This window comes from Rhinolophus sinicus, linkage group LG07 (genome assembly GCF_036562045.2).
Source record: "Rhinolophus sinicus isolate RSC01 linkage group LG07, ASM3656204v1, whole genome shotgun sequence".
Lineage (NCBI taxonomy): Eukaryota > Metazoa > Chordata > Mammalia > Chiroptera > Rhinolophidae > Rhinolophus > Rhinolophus sinicus.
The window spans coordinates 20,797,455-20,810,370 of record NC_133757.1 but is presented as its reverse complement, the minus strand read 5'-3'; the positions used below and the strand labels follow the sequence as shown (position 1 = coordinate 20,810,370).

Genomic DNA, 12,916 nt, shown 5'->3' with positions numbered 1-12,916 from the left:
TACACATTGGTTGGAGTGGGAAAGACTGTCAAGTAATTTCTGGTCAGTAGGTGTTTATTGCTGTCACTATAGTTAATGTCTAAAGATGATACACTGGGGCTTTAAAACAAATCACCATGTCTGGCCTTAGGAAAACCTTCATTCACCCACCCATTCTTCCATCCATCCATCTATTCAATAAATATTTGAGCACCTACTATATTGCAGGCATTGTGCTAAATTAGGAATTGGCAAAGTATGGCCAGCAGGCCAACTCTAGAGCACCACCTGTTTCTGTAAATAAAGTTTTATTTGGACCACAAGCATGCCTATTCATTCAAGTATTGTCTGTGTCTGCTTTTGTGCTGTGATGGTAGAGTCAAGTGGCTGCCACAAAGACCATGTGGCTTGTGAAGCCACAAAATATCTCTTAATCTGGTCCCTTACAGAAAAAGTTTTCAGACTCTGGTGTTAGATTCTAAAATACAGTGATATTTTATACCAGTTTCTGCTATCTAGGAGGTGTGAATTATCCAGCTTAGCCTAAATTGGGTTTCCACTTTCTTGGGGTGGGTGGGGTTGGGGTTTGGGTTGGTCCAGGCTTTTTGCCTCCCTTGAATTGCCTCGGAGAACACCTGTTCACAGTAGATGCTCAGCAGGCATTTTCTGCTGATGAAATTATTCAGTAGATCTGGCAGCAGCTATCGGAATGAAAGTAACCTATCTACAGAATAGGAAAGAGAGTCTATTCCTATAACATAGCAGAGTTTCATTTTATAGTTGCCCATCTTTGCTGCTATGAGAAGCAGGACATCAACTTTTATTGAGTACCTACTGTGCATCTGGCCCTGTCGGGGGGGAAAAAGACTTGGTTATTTGCCACTTGCATCAAGATGAGAAGAGAAATGAGATAAATGCATTTAATTTTAATTCTAAATACTTCTGTTTGGAAACCTGGTGTGTACTTGGAGATGATTTTGTTTAACTACCTTAGAATATGAAATGTTTGTGTTCCTATAGCTTTTAACTTCCCTTAGTTACTACTCACTCCTGGGAGTAATTGCTGTGTCTGAGTGTATAAGCTAATTGTGTTTTTTCTTTCCCTTTCTTTCTTTCTTTCTTTCTTTCTTTCTTTCTTTCTTTCTTTCTTTCTTTCTTTCTTTCTTTCTTTCTTTCTTTCGCTCTCGCTCTCGCTCTCGCTCTCGCTCTCGCTCTCGCTCTCGCTCTCTCCTTTCCTAACTTTCTTCATCAAACTTTCTATTTTCAGTGTCTCTTATGTATCAGCACCGTAGATATATAGATATATTAAAGAAAAGATTGGTCCTTCCAATCTTGTGGGGAAGACATAGAAATAAACACACGATTATAGTACAGCGTATCGACAGAAAGACACTGAAGTTTTCTAGCAACATAGAAGAGCAGTGCCTAACAGGAGAAGACTTCCCCGAGGAGGGACACTGAGCCGAGTCTTGAAAAACTCAATGGACAAGGGAGACAGGATATTTCATACAAGGGACCAGCATAAGTAAAGTCTAAAGGTATTTGAAAATACGGCATTTTTAGGGGAGAGTAGAAATAAGAGCATTGACCCACCATCACAGGGATTTGTGCTTTGATTTAAAACAATTTTATTCATTCATTTGCTTATTCATTCACTTATTCAATTTATTTGTTTGTTTGTTTGTTTGAGTGGGAACAGGTTATGTGGAACCTCAGTCATTTTAACCAATCTGGTTAGCTGGTTAGTTTGTATAAGTCACCACTAATTCTAGGTAAGACATCAAACTGAGACCTTGGCCTCTTGGGCAAGAAGCAAAGACTGAATGAATGAGCTAGCTGTAATGACGAGTGGGGAGAAGAAAGAGGAGGAGCACATTAGAGAGGGCTAATTAATTTATTTAGCAACATGCAATAGCAAAAAACAAAGACAATTCAAACGAGGGGCTAGTGACAGAAAGTAAGGGCAGCTAAGACTAACATATATGCCATATATAACATATATACCTTGGTTTCACCAAACCAAGGGAAAACAGCACTGAAAAAGTCAGAAATCAAAAACCTTGTCAGGTCTGTGGCTGGAAAAGCTGAGGCGTCTCCCACAGCTGCTTGCTAGTTCCCAAGAATGCTGGAATGATGAAGAATCACCAAGGATGGATGATGAAATTACGTTGCCAACTGAGTTCTGTCTTATATATTTTTTCAGCTGTATCTTAGAGCCAAGCTCCTTATTCCTGCCTCCCCCTCTAGGAATGGCCAATTCCTGGGAGGGTTAGGCAGTTATTGTGATAGAAATATTGCTTATCTGCCTGAAGGGCCATTTTGTTTGGACAAATAACACTTACTGTTCTCGTCTGGGACCATCGGCCCAAGGCCTTCCAAAGCTTGGCAACGTGCCTGTCACGTTATTCGGATATAACTCAGTTACTTCTCCACCTCATCATCTGATGCAAGCAAAATAGACAAAAAACCAATTCAGTGGTAGTCTGGGACAAACCTCACATGCAGCCTCCACATGCGAGGGAACAAAAACCTAATCAAAAGCTAACTAGTACCTCATGTGCAGTCTCTCACGTGAGGGAACCCCACATGCAGTCTCTCATGTGGGGGAACAAAAAGCTAGCAGACAAAAGATAACATCAGCCAATGAAGGCAAATTTTCCTAACATCATTCCCACAATTTGGCCTCAAAGTCGGCAGTAATTGGTAATAAGTCATCATTGCCACTCGTATATGAGTAGCATTCCAGCACACCTGATAAAACTGCAAACGAGATAAAGATGCAAAAGAGTAATAGACCAGCAACAACAATAACAGAAACCTTAATATTCCAGCTCATAGTAGATAACCAAGTTGCTACAGGGTCTTCTCTTAAACTATCAATCTGTGAAATGTGATGCTGCATATCTTCCATAAGGGGTGATACATTTGTCTTGTAATCAGGGATATATACACAACAGTTAGTTTCTATTATAGCACATACTCCTCCTTGAGCTGCAGTAAGCAAGTCTAATATCATTTTATTTTTCAATATAACAGTACAAATTTGAGCAGTTTCTTGATTCAATAGGTTAATACTATTATGTGAATCATTAAGAGCTTTTTCTATATGGGTTGCCAGAGCCTCGATATGGGATTCTGCTTATGATGGCTCCAGGCTGTGGAGAGAAAATAGAAATAGCGGAGAACCATGAAGGGGTCCTCCGAACTCTTCCCCATAGGGATTTTACTAAAGGCCAATTGTGGAGAGTTTGGGGTAAAGTTTTATAAATGGTGGTAGGAATGTAAGGCCATCCCCATGCACAACGCCCTTTCCAATGGGGCAGAAGATACCTCCACCCAAAATGTCCGCATACCCACAGGGCTCCCTAAGGGATGGGACTAGTGAGGGAAGTATTCATGGGGTTCATGCCTGAGGTCAAAGTTACATATAGGAATTGGTACAAATGCTAGGGTGAGCCCACCCCACAGTAACATTTGTCTATCCATGATTTTCAATGCACCAATAACTAACATTAGAAGGGTACACTGCCAACCCTAATTCCCAATAACGTCTAGTCCAAATCTTCGGGGGCCATTTATCAGCATGCTTGTAGTAGAATGGTTAAGTATAGCTCGTCCATGTAACCTAATACCTTTATATGTGTCCTTTCCACGTGGAGGGCTAGCTGGTGCCATTCCGCATCCACATTATCTTCCACTCTGATTGATTTGCCATACGAATAGCCCAAGGAAGTTCTGCTCCGGCAGGTGCTGGCAGCTGCCACATATCCAGCATTGAGATGGGTTCAAAGCTTCAGCTGTACAAATAATCCAATCTATAAAGGTGTTTCCTTGACAAAGGGCAAAGAGGAGCCACCCTACAACAAACTGACAAATCATTGCTGGTTAAAACAATAAGGTAGTGAAATATGATATTCTTTAGGGAACATTATAACACCAACATTTTCTTGTCCTAGGCCTATCAATTCCCCAGCTTGGGGAGTATACTGGGGTGGCTTCTTCACCCAAATCTTTGCACCAGGGTGAAGGGTAGGATCGGTAGATCCAAAACCACCAACACCGTATTGAGTCAGGAGGTACGGGGGATCAATTTCATTAACAGGCCACATCTTATAAGGGATCACTAACAGTTGGGCAATACAATCCCCCTTTCTACATATCCACTTTTTATCTGTGTCATGTTGTAAAATAACCTTTAATTCTCTATGGTAATCTGAATCAATAATTCCTCCCTGTACTTTAATACCTTGGTTGGCCAGACTGAATCGAATTTTTAACAGTCTAAAATGAGGGGAAGGTAGAATAATACCAGTATGTAAGGGAATGACCAAACAATCCCTAGCTGGGATGGTATGGCATTCAGGATTATATAAATCTATTCTAGCAGCCCTAGGTGTAGCAAATTGAGGCAAGTATGCTTTAGGGTTCAATCACCAAAACTGAACCTCCTTAACTGGAATGTCTGATAAAGCTATTGGTAAATTGGGGACCATCATCCTCATTAGAGGAGTTTCTTGGGCATTAATGGGACGATTGTTCAACTATTTAAGGGCTATGACCAAATTATCTTTCCAATGGCCGTAAGTGCCACCACCTAATATCCATAACTATTTGTTTTAGCAAACCATTCATTCTCTCTATCAGTCCTGCAGCTTGAGGGTAATGGGGTATGTGATAGATGCATCGAATACCATGTTTTTCTGCATACTTACCAATAAATTTACCTTTGAAGTGAGAGCCATTGTCTGAATGTACTTGGGTTGGGGTACCATAATTCAATGTAAGGATTTCTAATTCTTGATTGTATTTTGTTGAGTGGCATGACTGTAAGCATTAGCCACCAAATATTCTGAATATGTATCCACACAAGTACAGATATATTGACAATTTCTATCTTGGTATAAGGGCCCTATGTAATCTGTCATACCTGGGTTGATAATTTTCCCCGTTCAATATAGCGTGTCAATCATTGAGGGACACTTTGACTCTTTAAGTGTTGACAATCTGAGACAGCATTCTGGGCAGAGCCTAAGGTCAAGGGTAATCCTCTCTGTCGGGCCCACCTGTAGGTGGCATGGGCTCCTAAGTGTTCAGCTTCGAGATGGACCAATTTAGCTAAATCTTCTACGTTCAGAGAGGGTAATTCTGCATTGTCAGTCCGGGCTTGCTGATCAGCTACAGTGTTGTGTACCGACCTGAGGATGACAGATTAGCATGAGCATCTTCATGAAAAACAGTTTCTTTAGTCTTATGTACTAGGTGCCAAATATCTTCCCAGATTGGTTTTCCTCATATGTCCTTTTTTGCAGTTTTTCAATCATTTTCAGCCCATATAGGATCCAGGTAGTTAATCCATTGGCGACTGACCAAGAATCTGTAAATAAGTAACATTCTTTCCCAAATTCCGTCTGTTATGCTTGAAAGACAGCATATAATTTAGCATATTGACTACTCTGGCCGCTTCCTTCAGCTACCTGGGTCTGTCCTTTTATAGGGTTATAAGCTACTGCTTTCCAGTGTCAATGGTCTCCTATATATTTAGAAGAACCATCAGTAAACCATGTATGTCTTTTTTTTTTTTTTTTGGCTGCAGTAAGTTGATCAAAATGGACTCCCCATTTTACTGGGGTGTCCCTTCATCCTAGTAAAGGGGTGGGTGGTCCAGATTTTTTATGTCAGCTGGCATCTCTGCCATTTGCTCATGTAACATCGTGGTTCCTGATGGACCTATTTTTGCTCTGTCTTGAATATACCATTTCCATTTTATAAAGCTAGCTTCTTGGGCATGCCCTATCTTGTGACTCTTGGGACTACTCTGTAACCATTGCATTATAGGAATCATAGATCTCATGAATAACTTGTGGTTCAGAGTTAAAGCTTCAGTGTCTATCAGAGTCCATAACAGTGTTTTTCAGAGTCTGAAAAACAAGCTAATTGTTTGTCTAAAGGGGTATAGGCCTTGGTGGCCTCTGGAAGCTTTCTGCTCCAAAAACCTAAGGGCATACGCTTTCCATCTTGCTTTTGCCATAAGCTCCAGCTACTATAGTCATCATCAATAGAGACCTGTAGTTCTACATACAGGCCCTGCCTTTACTGGCCACCGGTCCAAAGTGGTTTGCACTGCCATCTTAGCAGCTTCAAATGCAGCTGCTTGTTCAGGTCCCCAAGAAAACTCATATTTCTTTTGAGTAACTGACTACAAGGGCCTTAGAATAGCACTCAGGTGTGGCATATGATGCCTCCAAAAATCCAAACAAACCTATAAACTTTTTGGCCTCCTTTTTGGTCTTTGGGGTGGCAAATTTTAGTATCTTACTTTTAGCCTTTGGTAAGATTTCCTGTCGACCTGCATTCCACATTATACCTAAAAATTCGACTACCTGTGCTGGATCCTGTATTTTTGAGGGGTTTATTTCCCATCCTTTGCTTTGTAGGTGTTCTGGGATCTGTTCCAGTGCCTCCCTAGCCCTCTCTTCAGTTGTTGCCTGTAGCAAAATATCATCTATATAATGGACACAGTTTATCTCATGCTGACTAAAATATGTTCACTCAAATGTTCTGCCACCTGCTAGGGGCAGATAGTAGGGTTATGGATATATCCTTGCGGCAGGTGGGTAAAGGTGTACTGCTGTCCTTGCCATGTGAAAGCAAATTGTTCCCAACGTGCCTTAGGTATAGGAACAGTGAAGAAGGCATTTGCTAGATCTTTCACTACATACCAGGTCCCTTTCGCTAGTTGTGTTTACTCTATTAAAGTAACAATATTGGGAACAGCAGCCGCAATAGGTGGAGTGACTTTATTTAATACTCTGTAGTCTACTGTCATACACCATGAACCATCAGCTTTTCTAACTGGCCAGATTGGATTATTCCATCGTATAGTTATTTGTACCAAAACCCCAGCATCCACATATTCCTGGATGGTTTCAGTAATTTCTTTCTGACCACCTGGGATGCAATATTGTTTAAGGCTCACTACTACTGTAGTGGCAGGGACATCAACTTCATATCGTAATTTTCCCACTATTACTGGTTTAACTAGTATGACCACCCAGACTCCAAATTTATATGTGCCCTCTGGCAGGTGCAAGGTCATGTCTCACAAAATGTCAATCCCTATTATGTATTCAGATATGGGTACCATCAGGACAATGTATCAGGATCATGCTTCCAATTTTCATTTTTAAAGTTATTTGTTTAGCAGTAATTTATTTTCTACCTAATCCACTAATTAATACAAATTTCCCAGCAAACTTTGAGGGATTTCCATAAATTAAAGAGGCCTCCACCCCTGTGTCTAACAATGCCCTAGCTATGATGGGGGTGGCATTCTACCAATAAATGGTTAATTTCACGTGAGGTCTATAGTCCACTCTCCCCAGTTGGACTTGCACAGGGGGTTGGCCTTTCTGTCATTGAGTTAATTTTGCCTGCGCCAGAATAGAATCATAAAGATCCTTATTTGGGAGAGAAAGAGAAACTGGAGGAGGGAGAGCTATTGGGACCAAAGAATCAGAGAGGGAAATCAAGTCAGAGGTACAGTCTACCTTCTTAACATCCAACCCCTTTTGTTTATATAGGCACCACAAGTCTTTAGTTCCTCTTCTATCTAACTGTTCAAATGGTACACCAGCCCTCAGGAAAGCAGTAAACATTTCTGTTCATATCGCCCGAGTTTCTGCCTCAGTTACCCACTCCTTTCTTTCTGTCTTTCATTCTTCAGAGTTAACATCCAACTGATTTTGACATGCTGACCAATCTCCCACATCACCCAGTTCTCCTAAGGCAGAAAAAACATCCTCCACTGACTCTCTGTTCTTTGTGAGGAACAGAGACATCAAGACTGCACAATACGGAGGGGGGCATTATTCGTCTTAAAGGCCCCTCCAGAGGGACCAGGTCAGCATCATCTACCGGTTCAAGAAACACAGCCGTCTTCAAAGCTTCCTCTCTTGGTCTCTGAACACCATCCCTAAGAGCATACCAAGGTTTGGCAGGTGGCCATGCTTCTGGGGTGTGGTATTTTTGCCTCGCACCCAGAACGACCAATTCCAAAACTGTTGGAGTCATAATAGTTAAACCAGTAATAGTGGGAAAGTTCCATAGGTTGCTTGACAATTAAGGTTAGGGGGATGAGACTGTATAGACCAATCCCTGAAAGTCGCCTGTACCTCGGGTTCTTGTGACAAAGTAATGAATTTTGCTGCATCTCCCGCATCCAGCCTAGTACCTCCAGCACCCAAATCCTTTAGTGTAACTAACCACTGGGCTGGTGTACTTAACAAAGATTCCCTTCTATTTTGTTTTAAAATGTTCCTTAGCCTGTCTACCTCCTGCTGAGTATAGTCCTCTATTGTGTCTCGTCTAACATTTCCACCTGCTTGCTGTTTCAGCCTCCTTTGTATTAAAGGCTTTACTTCCTTCCTTTCTATCTTTCCAGAACCTTCTTCAGTATCTTCAGGCTCACTGTCATCCCATCACTGTCTCCGTCCCATATATCCAGATCCCATCCTGGCCCAGTTGAAGCCAGGGCCACCTGCACTTTCCTAACATTAATCTTTCCCCGTCTTCCTCTATACTTATACTTAGCAACCTGCATGGCAGTTGTCTCAGCCGTGTGTTGCTATGTGTGGGCATGGTCTGTTAATACCTGCAAATGGCACTGCAATAGACAAGCAGGACCGGACATCTTCTAATGCATTTTCTAACTGTACCTTTGTAGCAAGCAAAGCATCCCGTTCCAGAACCATCTTTTTATAAGCAGTTAACAAACACCATCCATGCCTAGCCAAGAATTCTTTACTTCCTTTTCCCATGACCATCATTAATGCCTGCCGGATATCCTCCGGCTCAGCACGATGCAAAAAAGCATCCCAATTTTCCAGAGGCCCACCCCATGGGCCCATTCCTTCACTAACAGCATGAAGTGGGTGTCCTCCCATCCCGGGATGTGGGAGGAGACCCCGGGCCCTCGAAATAAGAAGGCTATCCTGCCTGACTATGCCAATTTGTAATAATGAGTTGGGGGAAAAGAAAGAGGAGGAACTCGCTAGAGAGGGGTTAATTAATGTATTTAGCAACATGCAATAGCAAAAGACAAAGGCAATTCAAATGAGGTGCTAATGACAGAAAGTAAGGGCAATTAAGATTAAAATATATACCAGAGAAGCTCACCAAACCAAGGGAAAACAGCACTGGGAAAGTCAGAAATCAAAACCTTGTCAGGTATGTGGCTGAGAAAGCTGAGGCGTCTCCCACAGCTGCTTGCTAGTTCCCAAGAATGCTGGAATGATGAAGAATCACCAAGGATGGATGATGAAATTACACTGCCAACTGAGTTCTGTCTTATATATTTTTTCAGATGTATCTAGAGCCAAGCTCCTTATTCCTGCCTCCTCCTCCAGGAATGGCCAGTTCCGGGAGGGTTAGGCAGTTACTGTGATAAGAATATTGCTTATCTGCCTGAAGGCCCAGTTCATTCGGACAAACAACACGTACTGTTTTTGTCTGGGACCATCAGCCCAAGGCCTTCCAAAGCTTGGCAACGTGCCTGTCATGTCATTCTGATATAGTTTAGTTACTTCTCTACCTTATGTGCTGATGTGGGCAAAATAGATTAAAAAACCAACTCAGAGTTATTCTGGGACAAACCTCATGTGCAGTCCTCCACACCTGAAGGAACAAACAGAAAAACCTCACATGCAGCCCTCCACATGCGAGGGAACAAAAAGCTAATCAAAAGCTAGCTAGTACCTCACGTGCAGTCTCTCACGTGAGGGAACCCCACATGCAGTCTCTCATGTGGGGGAACAAAAAGCTAGCAGACAAAAGATAACATCAGCCAATGAAGGCACATTTTCCCAACATTTATTCCCACACTAGCCTAACTAGTCACCCCCAAAAGTAATCTGGCTGGGAGAAGTGCAGTTGCTGTTAATCCAATAAAATTCCAGGCAAGTAAGATGGCTGCGTGGTTGTGACATTGTGTCTTCTTCTCTGGTAAAAATGATCTGTGGTGGCAGATTGCCGGCTGCTTCCTCCTCATGCCTGACCTTTCAGCCTTCCTAATAAATGTGCCTGAGCTTCGTTGCCTCCTGTGGTATCAAGAGGGGAGTTTGTATGAAACCCTTTGGGAACCGATGTCAAAAGCCTTGCAAATGTTCCGTTAAGTTAGCTCTGCAGCAGGCTGGAAATGGAGCAGATTACAGGAATAAAATATGGTCTCAACAGTTTTGGAAAGCACTAGCCAACTGGGGCTGTGCTCTGTCATCTAAGGTGAGCATGAGATCAGCTTATAAATGATAACAATTTTCTGCATCACGTGGGCTTTTAATCTTCCCAACAGCCTGGAGCAGAAATGTTACATATGATGACCTGTGCAGTTTTTACCATATTGTTTGGGGCCCCAAATGCAGGTTTTAGATTTCACAGACACTAAATCCAGATATAGCACAAGAATGTCTGTACAAATAGGATCTGTGTGGGTCAGGACTTTTTTGTTTGTTTGTTTTTTTGTTTGTTTGTAATGGGGGCAGATAAAAAATCACTTCATCTGGATAAAACAAATAAGGTGACTTTGTAAGGAGGATGCAAAGTATCTAGCAAAAACCTAAGACACGGGTATTGCTGAGCCTCCTCAGGGACTGTAACCAAAATCTGAAGGGGCTCCCACAACCAAGGAAGTCGCCTCTCCCTCAACTCTCCCTTTCTCTCTTGGGCCTGTGAGTTCCCTTGTTTTATTCTTCCCTCTATGCCGCCCACTGTTCTCTGCCTCTCCTGAGTTTCACATACTCATTCCAGGCTCCCAGCACCGAGTGTCTTGCAACTTCTCGTCCCAACTATAAATCTCCAGGAAAAATAATGGAATTGGCCTTATGTGGGTCAGGTCTCCACTCATGACCCTTCTAGGTATGGCCCTGGGGAGCAGGTAGGGCCATCTAGAACATTTTGGCTTTGGGGAGAAACATATTTCTGGGTGGGGGCTACTAGTCTTATGAGTAACAATATCCTCATGAGTCTCACTAGAGGATTGTGGGTTGTGTAGACTCCCCCAAAATTGCTTCTAGGATCTCTCTGATCCATTAGAGGAGTAGGTTCCTTTTAGGAAGGTGCTACAGGAAGCACTTACATCCAGGTTTAAACAAGGAGCTGTGCAGAGGTGTCACAGCTCAATGATCATTATTTTCAAGTATTCGGGCAGAGTGAATGGGTGTATCCATGGCTGTCCCTTGTCTTTGAGTTTGCAGCCGCTTCTCTGCTATTCTTCTAAAGTTCCACCATTCATCCACACCCCCTTATCAATGTTAGTGTCCACTGGCCCCTGATAGAGACCCCACCCTCCCTGTCACAGGATTTTGCATTCTTGTCTTGGTATCTGCCCAGTGGTATTTCCCATACTTGCAATTCCTTCTCTTTTCTTCCATGTGTATAATTCATATGTATCATTCACGGTCAAGTTCAAGAGCCATGTCTACCATGTACCTTTCCCTAATAACGCCATCCTTTACTTGTCTTCCTTATTTTGGAACTCATTCAATAGTTCCTCACTTAATAGTTACATACTGGGAGGCGGGATGGTCATTTATGTTAGTTTGCTGGGGCTACCATCATGAAGTACCACAGACTTGGAAGCTTAAACAACAGACATTTATTTGCTTACAGTTCCAGAGGTGAGAAGTTGACGATCAAGATGTTGGAGGGTTTGGTTTCTCCTGTAGCCTCTCTGCCTGGCTTGCAGATGGACTCCTTCTCATTGTGTCTTTCCTCTGTGTGTGTGTATCCCCGGAGTCCCTTTGTGTGTCCACATTTCCTCTTCTGATAAGAACATCAGTCAGATTGGATTAGAACCCACCCAAATGGCCTCATTTTAACGTAATCACCTCTTTAAGGGTCCTATCTCCAAATACAGTTACATTGGAGGTACTGGGGATTAGGGCTTCAACGCATGAATTTTAGGGGGACATAATTCAGCCCATAACACCAATGAAGACAAGGGCTGAACAAGACATATGTGATTTGGGTCCTCTTGTTGTTTGACAGCCTGGTAGAGAAGTCAGATATTAAACAACCATTTCCATGAATGCATAATTAATTACCATTGTTAGATGGTCCAAGAAGTAGAGCACGTGGTACTTGAAAAGGTAGTCTGGTATTGAGGGGTTGGTCAGGAAAGGTCTCCCTGAAGAAGTGAGTAATGTAGGAAGGATGGATGGGAGTCAGCTAGTTAAAGGGGGAGGGTGGAGCATTCTAAACAGAGAAATTGGTGTTTGTGAATTCCAAGTAATGGGAAAGAACATGACGTCTGAGGAATTGAGCAATCCAGTGTGACAAGGAGTGAGTGGTGGGCAGGCACCAGAAGATCAAAAGGGTCAGATTACACTGGAAACTATGTCTTGACATCTTCATTTCAATGCTTACTACATCCTGCCTTGGACTGTTTTAAATTTTTGCACGTGTGGGAGGGGTGGCATGCATGTTTTACTTTCTCCCTATGTTCCTTTAGGGAGGAGATCCTTTCAACTCCTTTATATCTTTCACAGTATGCAGCAGAGGGCTGGGAATATAGTAGGTGCTCAATAAATAAATTAAGTGGGTGCAATAAGAAATGAGATTGAGGGAAGCACTTTTATTTGTCTAAATTAGGGATTGACCCAATCTTGGTGGATGTGTTATTCCTAGAGGCTCTAAAAGGTGAGGACTTTTGAGAGTATGATGCCACCTAGTGCTCCTTTGTATTACAACAACAAAGAGGAGCAGCGTGGTGAGTATTCTTTAGTAACCTGAAAAATTAGAAACAAAGCACTTTCTGTCATCAGCATAAATGAATTGGTCCAACCACCCATGTGCTCATCCATTCATTCATCCATGCTGATGTCCACTTGCCTGTCTTTCCTGTCACTTGTATCTGTCACATTCCTTTCAACTTCCTGTGGTTTGC

The 12,916-nt window shown here is 42.4% G+C and overlaps 1 long non-coding RNA gene across 1 annotated transcript; it reads right to left on the bottom strand.

Annotated features, from left to right (window-relative positions):
* Window positions 1–1,859: 1,859 nt before the first annotated feature.
* Window positions 1,860–9,341, bottom strand: LOC141572896 (uncharacterized). The gene is made up of 3 exons (XR_012498433.1): window positions 9,154–9,341; window positions 4,907–5,174; window positions 1,860–3,846 (listed from the first exon to the last, which is right to left on the bottom strand). It is a non-coding gene; the product is annotated as an uncharacterized LOC141572896 (long non-coding RNA).
* Between the last annotated feature and the right edge of the window lie 3,575 nt (window positions 9,342–12,916).